The sequence below is a fragment of the Chrysochloris asiatica genome, unplaced genomic scaffold, assembly GCF_000296735.1.
Source record: "Chrysochloris asiatica unplaced genomic scaffold, ChrAsi1.0 scaffold00112, whole genome shotgun sequence".
Lineage (NCBI taxonomy): Eukaryota > Metazoa > Chordata > Mammalia > Afrosoricida > Chrysochloridae > Chrysochloris > Chrysochloris asiatica.
The window spans coordinates 2,166,948-2,178,711 of NW_006408630.1; positions in this window are offsets into that span (position 1 = coordinate 2,166,948).

Below are 11,764 nucleotides of genomic sequence, written 5' to 3' on the forward strand. Positions count from 1 at the left end.
CCTCCTTTTGGGGAAACCTGTGCTGGTAACTGACTCTTCAAGATCACTACTAACCAACTCCTCCTTGGAAAAATATTTTTTTTTCTTGTGTTTGGGGACAGTAGTAGGTGGGTCTTCCATTCCATTCTCCTGTGGAACCTCCTGGGGCCTCTGCTTTTCTTTTTGGGGAGTTTTCACCTGTCTCCTCACACTCCTCAGGAGTGCTGCTGCTGTTTTCTGAAGATAGGAGTGCAATTGCAACCAGCCTCTTCCTTTCCTTTTTCAAGTATTTCTTCTCTTGTTTCTCCAGCTTCTTAGCAATCTCCATGGCTGCTTCCTCTGCCAGAACCATTGCCTCCTTCATGACATCCAGATTTCTTTCGTGGGATCTCTCCTGTCTCATAGAAGGACAGCCACTCCTCAAATTGCTCTCAAAACTTTTCCCCAAATACACTTGTGGGCACCTCAGAGAAACAATCAATTCGTGAGGCAATACTGCATTTGTTTGCCAGGTATCTGGAGATTCAGCCTTTGTTCTTGGCTGCTGCTCGGCCAATGAAGGTGGAGTAGAAAATGAGTCCATATTTGGGGGCTCTGGAAGCTTGGTACCTTTTGCTGGGCCCTGGGAATCACTCAGACACCAGGGCTGGCCATCACCCCCATAGCAGAGGCCTGTATGGGTCAGGGGCCCTGGTCAGTGATCACTGTGATCTCTCTCCCTTTTGAAGGCCGTATTCTAATCTCTTTTTAGCTTCATTGTCCTTTTTTTCTTGCTATGTAGCTTGCTTAATTTGTTCCTGTATATCTCAAAAGAGATCAATGTAAAACACTTATACTAATAATGCAACATTAACACAACAAATAAAACCTGTCCACAAGTAGGGTTATAACCTTGGAATATTGCTGTTGTTGTTGTTAGGTGTCCTGGAGTAGGTTTTGGCTCAGCAACCATATACACAACAGAAAGAAATATTGCCTGGTCTTTCATAAACCTCACAATTCTTGTAATATTTGGGCCCATTGTTGTTGTCACTGTGGCAATCTATCTCATTCAGGATTTCCCTCTTTTTCTGCTGACATTCCCCTTTACCAAGCATGATGTCCTTACTCCAGGGACATCTGCAACATATTCAAAGTATGATGAAATCTCACCATCCTTTCTTTTAAGGCTGTACTTCTTCCAAGACAGATGTGTGTGTTCTTTTGACATTCCAGGGCACTTTCAACATTCTTCCTGAACACCATAATTCAAATTCATCAATTCATTACCAGTCTTCTTTATTCATTGTCCAACTTTCAAATGTATATGAAGCTATTGAAAATACTATAGCTTGGGTCAGGTGCATCTTAGTCCTTGAACACTTTAAAGAGGTCCTGTTAGCAGATTTGCCTAATGCAGTAAATCATTTGATTTCTTGACTGCTGCTTCCATGAGTGTTGATTGTGGAAACAAGCAAAATGAAGTCTTTAACAACTTCAACCATTTCTCCATTTATCATAATGTTATTTATTTATCCAATGGTGAGGATTTGTGTTTTCTTTACATTGAGATATAATCCATATTTAAGTTGTCTTCGCTTCCAGCAGGCGAGGTTTTGTCAATTGCATATCACAGTTTTTTGATGATTCTTCCTTCAATCCTGACGTCATGCTCTTCATATAATTCAGTTCCTTGGATTATATGCTCAGTATAGAGATTGAATAAGCGTGGTAAAAGGATACAATACTGGCACACACCTTGCCAGATTTTAAACCATTTAGTGTCCACTTGTTCTGGTTGAACAACTGCCTCTTGGTCTATGTACAGTTTCTTCAAGAGTACAATGTAGTGTTCTGGAGTTGCCTTTCTTCACAATGTCATCTATAGTTTGTTATGATCCACGCAGTAAACATCTTTCTGGTATTCTCTGCTTTTAGCCAAGATCCATCTGATATCCCTTTTTCCATGTCCTCTTCTGAATGCAGCTCACAATTCTGTCAGCATCCTGACAATGTACTGCTACAACCATCTTTGAATTCTTTTCAGCAGAATTTTACTTGCATGTGATATTAATGATATTGTTCAATGATTTCCACATTCCACTGGATCATCTTTTTTAGAATGGGCACATACATAGGTCCTGCCCAATTGGTTGCTCCTGTAGCTGTCATTCAAATTTCTTGGCACAGATAAGTGAACTGCATCAGTCTGTCGAAACATTTCAATTTGTATTCTGTCAATTCCTTGAACTTTGTTTTTCTCCAATGCCTTCAGTAGACAGCTTGGACTTCTTCAACACCATTCTTCCTTGATCATTTAGTACCTCTTGATATGACTGACATCTACAAATTCTTTTTGGTACAGTGACACTGTGTATTCTTTCCACTTTCTTTTGTTCTTGTTGTTATTTTATAAATTTTATTTTATTTATAAGATAAAAATAAAGTATTTTCTCAGCAGTCATTTTCTTAGCCATTAGTAAGGGGTCTTCATTGTGTTTTATTGCAGCTAGCTTCTATTCCCAACTCACTGACTCAAGGGACCATCTTTCAGCCTAGTACAGCTTCCCTGTTGAAGATTGAAATAGAATCAAAACTCATTATACAGCTGCAAATGTTACTGCACCAAGTTCTGAAGCTAGACAACTAACACCCTTATTGTGTTCTGCCCATTGCGTTTCTGGGAACAACAGTTTGCCATGAGATGATGACACACTTAAGAAGCACGACACTTTTCAGCTTTAAAACTGTGGGGTCTTATTGATTTACTTTCTTAATTTTGGAGGGACAAGGATAGCATTAGGTAGGGACTTTATTAGTATTTTTATATCATAATAGTTCACATTTGCTTGATTCATTATTTTAACTGATAAGTAAAATAACTGAAATAGTAATGAAGTGATTTTTCTTCATTTTTTAGAGCTGGATGATTACTCAATAGAGTACATATAAAGTTGATGAACTAAGAAAACTAGAATAAAATCTGACTTTGGAAATATGGAGGTAACCTTAAGAAATGGAATGAAGTACTGATGCATGCATGCTATGCTATAACGTGGACAACGCTTGAAAACATTGTGATGAGTGAAATAAGCCAAACACCAAAGACATATTGTAGGATTTCATTTGTATGAAGCATTAGAAGAAACAAATCCATAGAGACAGAGACTAGTGACTCCCAGGAAATGGGGATGATGGAATGAGTGACTGCTTAATGGGGTTTCTCTTGGGAATGATGAAAATGTTCTGGTGTCATGTTCATGGTGGTAGCTGCACAAGTCTGGACTTGGTCTTTTGGGAGCCAGGGGGTCCTCCTTTTCTCCTTCTTGGGGGTTACTTCCACAGGACAGGAGGCTCTGGAGGATACAATGCCAACTCCCAGGCTCTCACTCTTGGCTGTAGCAGGTCTCTGCTGAGAGAGAACATGCCATACCAAGTGATGGGTATGCAGGGTATGGACTCAGTCCAGGAGGTCCAAGGGTGGCCCAAGGGTGGCCAACCTCTATGGCTGGTTCTTAAGGATGCTCCTGGAGGTCCATGGGTTGATAACCACCACCCACAGGACTGATTAACTAGACAGTTGTCAAGGAAGATAGGATTCAAGCCAGGATGGTGACATTTCATCTCTCATACTTTGGACAGGACATAAGAGACCAGTCCCTGGAGAAGGAAGACCCCCAATGAGATTATTTGGAAGCAGCCATGGGCTTAAGCATAAAAAGATTGTGAGGATGGCACAGTACCTGACAGTGTTTCTTTCTGTTGTATAGAAGTGGCTTTCATAGCTTTCAGTGAGAGTTGACTATTCTGCTTCCAGAAGGAGACAGACAGGCTTGGGCCTGGTTGGTATCTACTTTCCATCTTCTTTTGATGTTTTCTGCACCATTCAACATTTTGCCCATGTTGCTATTATTAGGTGCTATAGTGTTGGCCTCATCTTTCTCCTGCAAAACTGCTGGTAGTTTAGAACTGCCTGACTTGTAACCACTACATTATAGTTGCCTTTTTATATTGTTGAGGAAAAGTATTTGCAACGAGAAACTCATTGATCTTGCAAAATTCTATCATGCGATCTCTCAACATCTTTTCTGTCACCAAGGCCATATTTTCCAAACATGTATCCTTTCTCGTTGCTTCCAACTTTCACATTCCAATAACTAGTAATTATCAATGCACCTTGATTGCAAGTTTGATCAATTTTGAAGAAGTTGGTAGAATTCTTTAATTTCATCATCCCTGGCTTTAGTGGTTGGTGTGTAGATTTGCATAGTGTTATTAACCGGCCTTCCTTGTAAGTGTATGGAAATGATCCTATCATAGACAGCATTGTACTTCAAGATAGATCTTGAAGTTGTCTTTTTCATGATGAATGTGATGCTATTCCTCTTCAATGTGCTGTTCCCAGCATAGTAATCCATATGATTGTTCAATTCAAAATGGCCAGTTCTGGTACATTTCAGCTTACTAAAGCCTAGGATATTGATTTTTATGTGTTTGATTTCATTTTTTACAACTTCCAATTTTCCTAGACTCATACTTCATATATCCCACATTCTTATTACTAATGGATGTTTGCAGCCATTTTTTGTCATTTTGAGTTGTGCCTCAAGAATAAATGAAGGTCCTGAAAGCTATATTTCATCCACATCATTAAGGTTCATTCTACTTTGAGGTGAGGAAACAGCTTTTCTCCAGTCATAGTTTGAATGCCTTCCAACCTGAAGGTTCATCTTCTGCCAATATGTTAGACAATGTTTCACTACTATACTTAAGATTTTCAGTGACTTACCATTCTGAAATGGTCTGCCTCTCTTTTCTAATCTGTCTTAATCTGGTAACTCCACTGAAACCTGTTCACCATGGTGATCCTGCTGCTATTTGAAATATCAGTGGCATTTCAAATTCCGGCATCACAGTAACATACAAGCCACCACTGTATGACAAACTGATAGACAGGTGGTAGAACCTTGGTATAGGGGTTAGGATTTACAGCACATATTTTGATATACACAATTCAATCTATAACATGTATCCACTGATTTCTAACCTTTATCTAAATATGAAACATTCTTTGAACAACTGGTTATTTTCATCACATATACAACTAATGTTCCGACAGAATTTAAAGGCTCTAGAAGTCTCTGGGGGAACAACAAGATGTTAGGGGAAAAAAACCAGACATGGGCCCTTTAGGACAGGTTTCATGACTCAGTTTCCCCTTAATATTCTGAGAGTGTTTTGCAGAGTAATAGAGTCCCTGGGTGACACAAATAATTATGCACTCATTGACTTGCCAAAAGGATCAAACCTACACAGAATTGCTTGATGATCTGCTTCCAAAAGCCTTGAAAGTCCCATGCAGCAGTGCTACTTTATGCAGATGGAGTCACTATGATTTGGAATCCAATCCATGGTAACTGACAGTATCCATAGTAGTTAGGTAAAGAGTCACATAATAGAGTGAGTGTCACACGAGACAACACTTCCAGTGCTGGGAATATTCCTCATTGTTCAATAAATCTTACTTTCTCCTTTTGATGTTATAGCTGAAGAAGCTCAGAGCCAGAAAAGTTTGGGGACTTTACAAGCCTGCTTAAATGTTCTGGCAGAGCTGTGGGCTTAGGTATTCTAGACTAGTTCCAATGTTGAGTTATGTTACTACATTTTTGGAAAATTTTTATTTTGCTGCTTATGAAAATAAAGTTAGAGATCAGTTTGATAAGAGCTATATTGGTCAGAAATGAGAAAAACTTGTATGATCTAATATAGTGTTCTTATCAATGATTGAAACTCACTGTCTATTAGAATAACCTGGAATGTTTTAAAAATCCCAGTACCATGATTAAAGCCCATCCCAATGAAATCATATTACCTAATGGTAAACCCAGACATGAATATTTTTTTAAAAAAGTTCCCCAAGTGAGTTCACACAATCGCATACACAGAATTTGATGACTCTGCTGAGGCACTGCTATCTCTGTTAGATTTTAAAAAGCTTGTTCTTTCAGACTTATTAAGTAAAAATTTCCTCTTTAAAAATGGAACCTGAACAATAAATAAAAAAAACTCTTTATTCACTATTGACATGTAATCCATTTTAACCCAACATTCCTGACTAACCTTTCATTTAATCCTTAAATGAGCCTTTCCTTTCTGGTATAAATCCAAGCTCTCTGGATGAGGAGATGAAGTCTCCTAGGAGATGGTATTGCCACTTGAAAATTTAGCTGAGGATTTGTACGATGAGATGATCCAGATGCTTTAGAAATGGTAAGATGATGATCTAGAGTTCACTTTAGACCACCCCCCACCCCAGGTTATTTAAAATAATAACAGAACTGTTGTTTTTGGTGTTACTTTCTTTTCATAATTCAGAATTTTATTTAAAGGGTTGGACCATAGCAGGGTTCTTGTTGTGTCAGTATACTATTTGTTTTCTATATTTTTATAGTAGATCAGAGCAGATTTTGGAAACCAACAAACATTATTTTTATTATTTATCAGGAGCCTTGGTTGAGTAGTGGGTTACGTGATGGGCTGCTAGTCACAAGGTCAGCAGTTTTAATCCACCTGCTCTGTGGAAGAAATACAAAGGTTTCTGTTCTCTTAAAGATTTACAGTTTTGGAAACTCTATATGAGTTCGTTATGAGTCAGAACTGACTCAACGGCACACCACCACCATTGTTACCACTACCATAATATGACCAACACTAGTCTGTCAATTTGTCACACCGTAGTGGCTTATGTATTTCTGTGATGCTGGAAATGATGCCACTAGTATTTTAAACACCAGCACAGTCACCCATGGTAGATAAATTTTAGTATAACTTCCAGACTAAGACAGGCTGGGAAGAAGGACATGATAATCTACCTCTGACAAAAAAATTGGCCAGCAAAAATCTTGGGAATAGCAGCTGAATGCTGTTTGATATAGTACTGGAAGATGAGCCCCATTGGTTGGAAGGCACTCAAAATATGACTTCATAAGTAGAGTTGACCTTAATGACATGAATCAAGTAAAGCTTTCAGAATCTTCATTTTTTAATGGGGCACAACTCAAAATGAGAAGCAACAGCTGCAAACATCCATTAATAATTGAAATGTGAGCTGTACAAAGTATGAATCTATGAAAATGGAAAGTTGTAAAAATGAAATGGAATACACAATGACCAAAATCCTAGGCATTAGTGAGCTGAAATGGATTGGTATTGGTCATTTTGAATTAGACATTATCTACTAGGCTGGGTATGACAAATTGAAAAGGAACAGTGTCACATTCATTGTGATCTAAAAAGAACATTTTAAGATTTACCCTGAAGCACAATGCTGTCAGTGAGAGCACCTGCCAAGAAGATCAGTTAATACAATGATGAGTCAAATTTATATAAAAAATAATGCCAAAGATGAAGAAATTGAAGATTTACCAACTTCTGCAGTCTGAAATTGATAAATCATGCAATCAAACTTGCATTTCTATTTTTTGGTGATTGGAACACAAAAGTTGGAAACAAAGAAGATTTAAAAATAAATAAATAAAAATCCACTGCCATCAACTCATAGCGACACTTTACAGGGATTCTCAGACTGTAAATCTTTACTAGAGCAGTTAGCCTCATCTTTCTCCTGAAAGATGGGTCAGTATTTGGAAAACATGGCTTTGGTGATGGAAACAACTTCAGAAATCACCTGATAGTATTTTCCTAGGTCAAAGGCTTATTCATTGGAAATAACTTTTTTTCCAACAATATAAGCAGCAACTAAATAACATAGACATCACCAAATGGAATACACAGGAATCAAATATACAACATCTGTGGAAATAGACAACTGACAAGCTCTATATATTCCTGGTGTGGCGCTGTGGGTTAATTCGCCGGACTGCAAAACTGTTTGAACTGCAAGGTTGGTGGTTCAAGCTCACCAGCTGCTCCTTGGAAACCCTATACAGGGTCGCTATGGGTTGGAACCAACTCTACGGCACTTCACAACAACAACAACATATATGCCTGGTGTATAGTAGTCACTTAATAAACACTTTTATGAATAAAATTAACTTGCCACATAGAAGAACAGAATGTTGTATGTGATTGTACATATTAGTTTTGTATCATATGATTCTGGGAAATCTTTCACTTGACCAAGATGTTAGTCACTTCAGATTGGATTGGCAAACAAAATTCAGCAACAAGGAGAAGGCAGGTCAGCAGATGAATAGAGAAAGCTCTGGGGGGCAGAAACCATGAAAGTGAGGGACAAGAGAGCTGATGGAACACTAAAGAAAGGGACAGAATTCTCTAACTGTTTAAAATTCTGCAGTCTTTTACCACCTACAAACATCATGTCCCTTAATGTTTCTGTTATTGTACCCTGTCTTGAAATACTCTTTAGTGTCTAGGTATATTCTTCAGTGGGGAGTTGTGTGTAACGGGCGTGTGTATTACAGAGACAAAGCATATAGAAGAGGTCCTGTCTTTGATCATCTTCTTTATTGGTGTCTTGGTCTTATTTCATACTGCTTCCTCTGGTAAAAATAATTACGTTAGCATGCTATTTAGAAAGATTAATGTATAAGCAAACGGCACAACCATATGCTTGCTCCTGCTTGTTGACTGTCAAGCAATTGTGTCCTCCACAAATATGAGAGTAAGTCAAAAGTTTTATTATAAAATCACAGAAACCTTGATTAAATAAAAATATCAAAATGTGAAGCTATTGTTTCTCCACATATCCTCCATCTAGTTCTGTACACTCCTGGAGGTGGTGTTTCCACATTTCTAACCATTCCCAGAAGAATTTTGTGCTCTTTGATTTACAGCACATCAAAAAGGCAGTTTGGGCATCCTTGAAGGCCTCAAATTACATTTCTTTGAATTTGGGGAACAAAAAGAATTCTAAGGTGCCCAGATCAGGGCTGTAGGGTGGATGGGATAAAGTTTATCAATGAAGTTCTTATTGCTAGAAGAATGAGCAGGTACGTTGCTGTGAAGGAAAAAAATCTTGGCACAAACTTCCCGGCCTTTCCTTCACCAATACAGTTTTCAATTTTCTTTAAAACTTTCTAATGAGCCCCTATGGTTAGTCTGTGGTTTTTGAGAAAATCTATCAAGATTACTCTTTGGGGATCCCCCAAATCAGTCACCATAACCTTCTGAGCTGATCTTTCTTCCTTGAATTTAATTGGCCAAGTAGATCCACTTGAAGCCACTGTTATGATTGGACCTTTTTTGAAGCCACCCTAATGATACTAAGACAATTGTATTACTGAGAAAACTTGTCTTTAGTCTTCCACTGATTGCAGAGACATGTTTAACCACGATTACTTTGGAATAAACCTGTGCCATGTGATATTCATCAAAGAATCAAGAATTGCTTGGTGTACAGAAACTGAAAAAGATCCTCATCCAGGCACAATGGAAAGAGAGCCTTGCTTTAGAACCAATGCCCTGAATTTGGACTTCTAGCCTCCTAACGGTGATAAAATTATTTTTTATTCTTTAAAACACTCATTAATTAGGAATACTCACCATGGGATGGTCAACCATTCAAGATCAAAAGGGCAACATTGGATATACCTAGTGACCAAGTTCAGAAGAATTGGGAAGGAGGGTGGAATGGAAATCAGAATCACAGGGAGGAAGTGGGATTACTGTTGTTACATGGAAGGGATTTCAGTCATTGCGATGAAGCAAAGTTCATGAGTTGATGAATGTAAAACTGATGATCTGCTCTGTAAAACCTTCATTTAATTCATAATAAAAAGTGTCAACAAAATCCCTCACTGTGCTGTTACAGCAGCACTGAGAAATGGAGATGTCATGTTTCTGCTTCCAGGTTTAGATCAGTGCTTGTTTTCTATTGGCAACTTCCACAATGCTTTTTCTCTTTATTTATGATTTTGCTCTTCAAATATGTAGCATCTGTGTCAGGTTTGAAAAGTTTAGAACTTACGATAATAATTTGTTGTTAGGTGCCATTGAGTTGGTTCAGACTCATAGACACCCTGTAGAGGGTTTCTGAGGAGCTGCTGGTGGGTTTGAACTGCTGACCTTGTGTTTCATAGTCCAGTGCTGATCCTACAGCACCACACTAGGAGTCTTATTGTTGTTGTTGTCAATTGCCATTGAGCTGGTTTCGACTCATAGTGATCTTATGCAAAACAGAAAGAAATATTGCCCAGTACTGTGCCATCCTCACAATCATTGCTAAACTTGAGCTCATTGCTGCTGCCACTGTGTCAATCCATATTTTATTTGGGGGTCTTCCTCTTTTTCATTGACCCTCCATTTTACCAAGTATAATGTCCTTCTCCAAGAACTGGCCCCTACTGATAACATGTCCCAAGTATAAGAGGAAAAGTCTTGCCATCTTTGTTCCAAGGATCATTCTGGCTATACTTCTTCCAACACAGATTGGTTTGTTCTTCTGGTAGTCCATAGTACTTTCAGTATTCTTCTCCCAACACCATAATTTACATGAATCAATTCTTCTATGGTCTTCCTTATTCACTGTCCAATTTTCATATGCATATGAGGGAATTGCAAATACCATGACCTGGGTCATATGCATCTTAGTCCTCATACTGTTCAGATTTGCCTAGTTATCACTAGTTGAATTGTATAATCAATGTGCATCCTGGTACAAAAGATGATGCATTGGGCTAGGATTTTTGAAAGCCCTTTTAGTGAAGGAATTATGTACATAGGTGTGGGCAGAGTAAAGAGAAGCTGGCGGTGAGTACGGATACAACCTGGCACAGAAGTCATTATCATCCCTGTCCTGAAGGGGCAGAGGAAGAATAGTGTTCTAAGCCTGATTCAGAACCTGACCTGGAAGAGACACTGATTACTGTTTGTAGTCACAAAATAACTTTGTAAAGTAGGGATGGGGCAGGAGGAATAAATTGTTCAAATTCTCACTCTTTATTACCTCCTGTCTCCTTGATTGACTTCAATCCCTTGGCTGATATAATCCTTACAAGACAGAACATATGTCAGACTTCATGTCAAGTTGGTATCATCATTAATTTATAGATGAAGAGATTGAGGCCCAGAGAGATGGCCACAAAGATAGTAATTGAACTTAGATTTAAGTCAGTTTGAACAGCAAGGTTGTTGTTGTTGCTGTTGTGTGCCATAGAATCAGTTCTGACCCATACCGACCCTGTATAGGGTTTCTGAGGAGTGACTGGTGAGCTTGAACCACCGACCTTGCAGTTCAAATGGCTTTGCAGTCTGGTGCATTAACCCACAGTGCTATGTCAGGACTCCAAACTCACCAGTAGCTCCTCAGATACCCTATACACGGTCACTATGAGTTGGAACCGGCTGGATGTTACTTGGTAACAACAACAACAACAACAGGCCCCTGAGGAGTGTGGCGCTGTGGGATAAGCACTGGACCATAAGGACTGTTTGAACTACAAGGGCAGTGTTCAAACTCACCAGCTGTTCCTTGGGAACCCTATATAGGGTTGCTATGAGTTGGAACCAACTTGATGACACTTAACAAGAATACCATAGGCCCCTGAAGACCAACACTTTCCACCTCAGCAAGCTGCTCCTCACTATTCTCCTAACTAGATTGTGGTTTCCTGGAAGGCAGTTTTCTGTTAAAAACATTGTAGGTTTTCAACCAAATATTGACTGGAAATGTCATTTAATTTCATGTCATAATTTCAATCATTAATCTTTAACCCAAAGATTTAAATTGAATTAAAATTCTACTATTCAGTTCAACATTATCCATCATACTTTCTTGTCATTTTCCTATAATTGTTTGTTATTGGATTTTAGAACAAGATAGAGC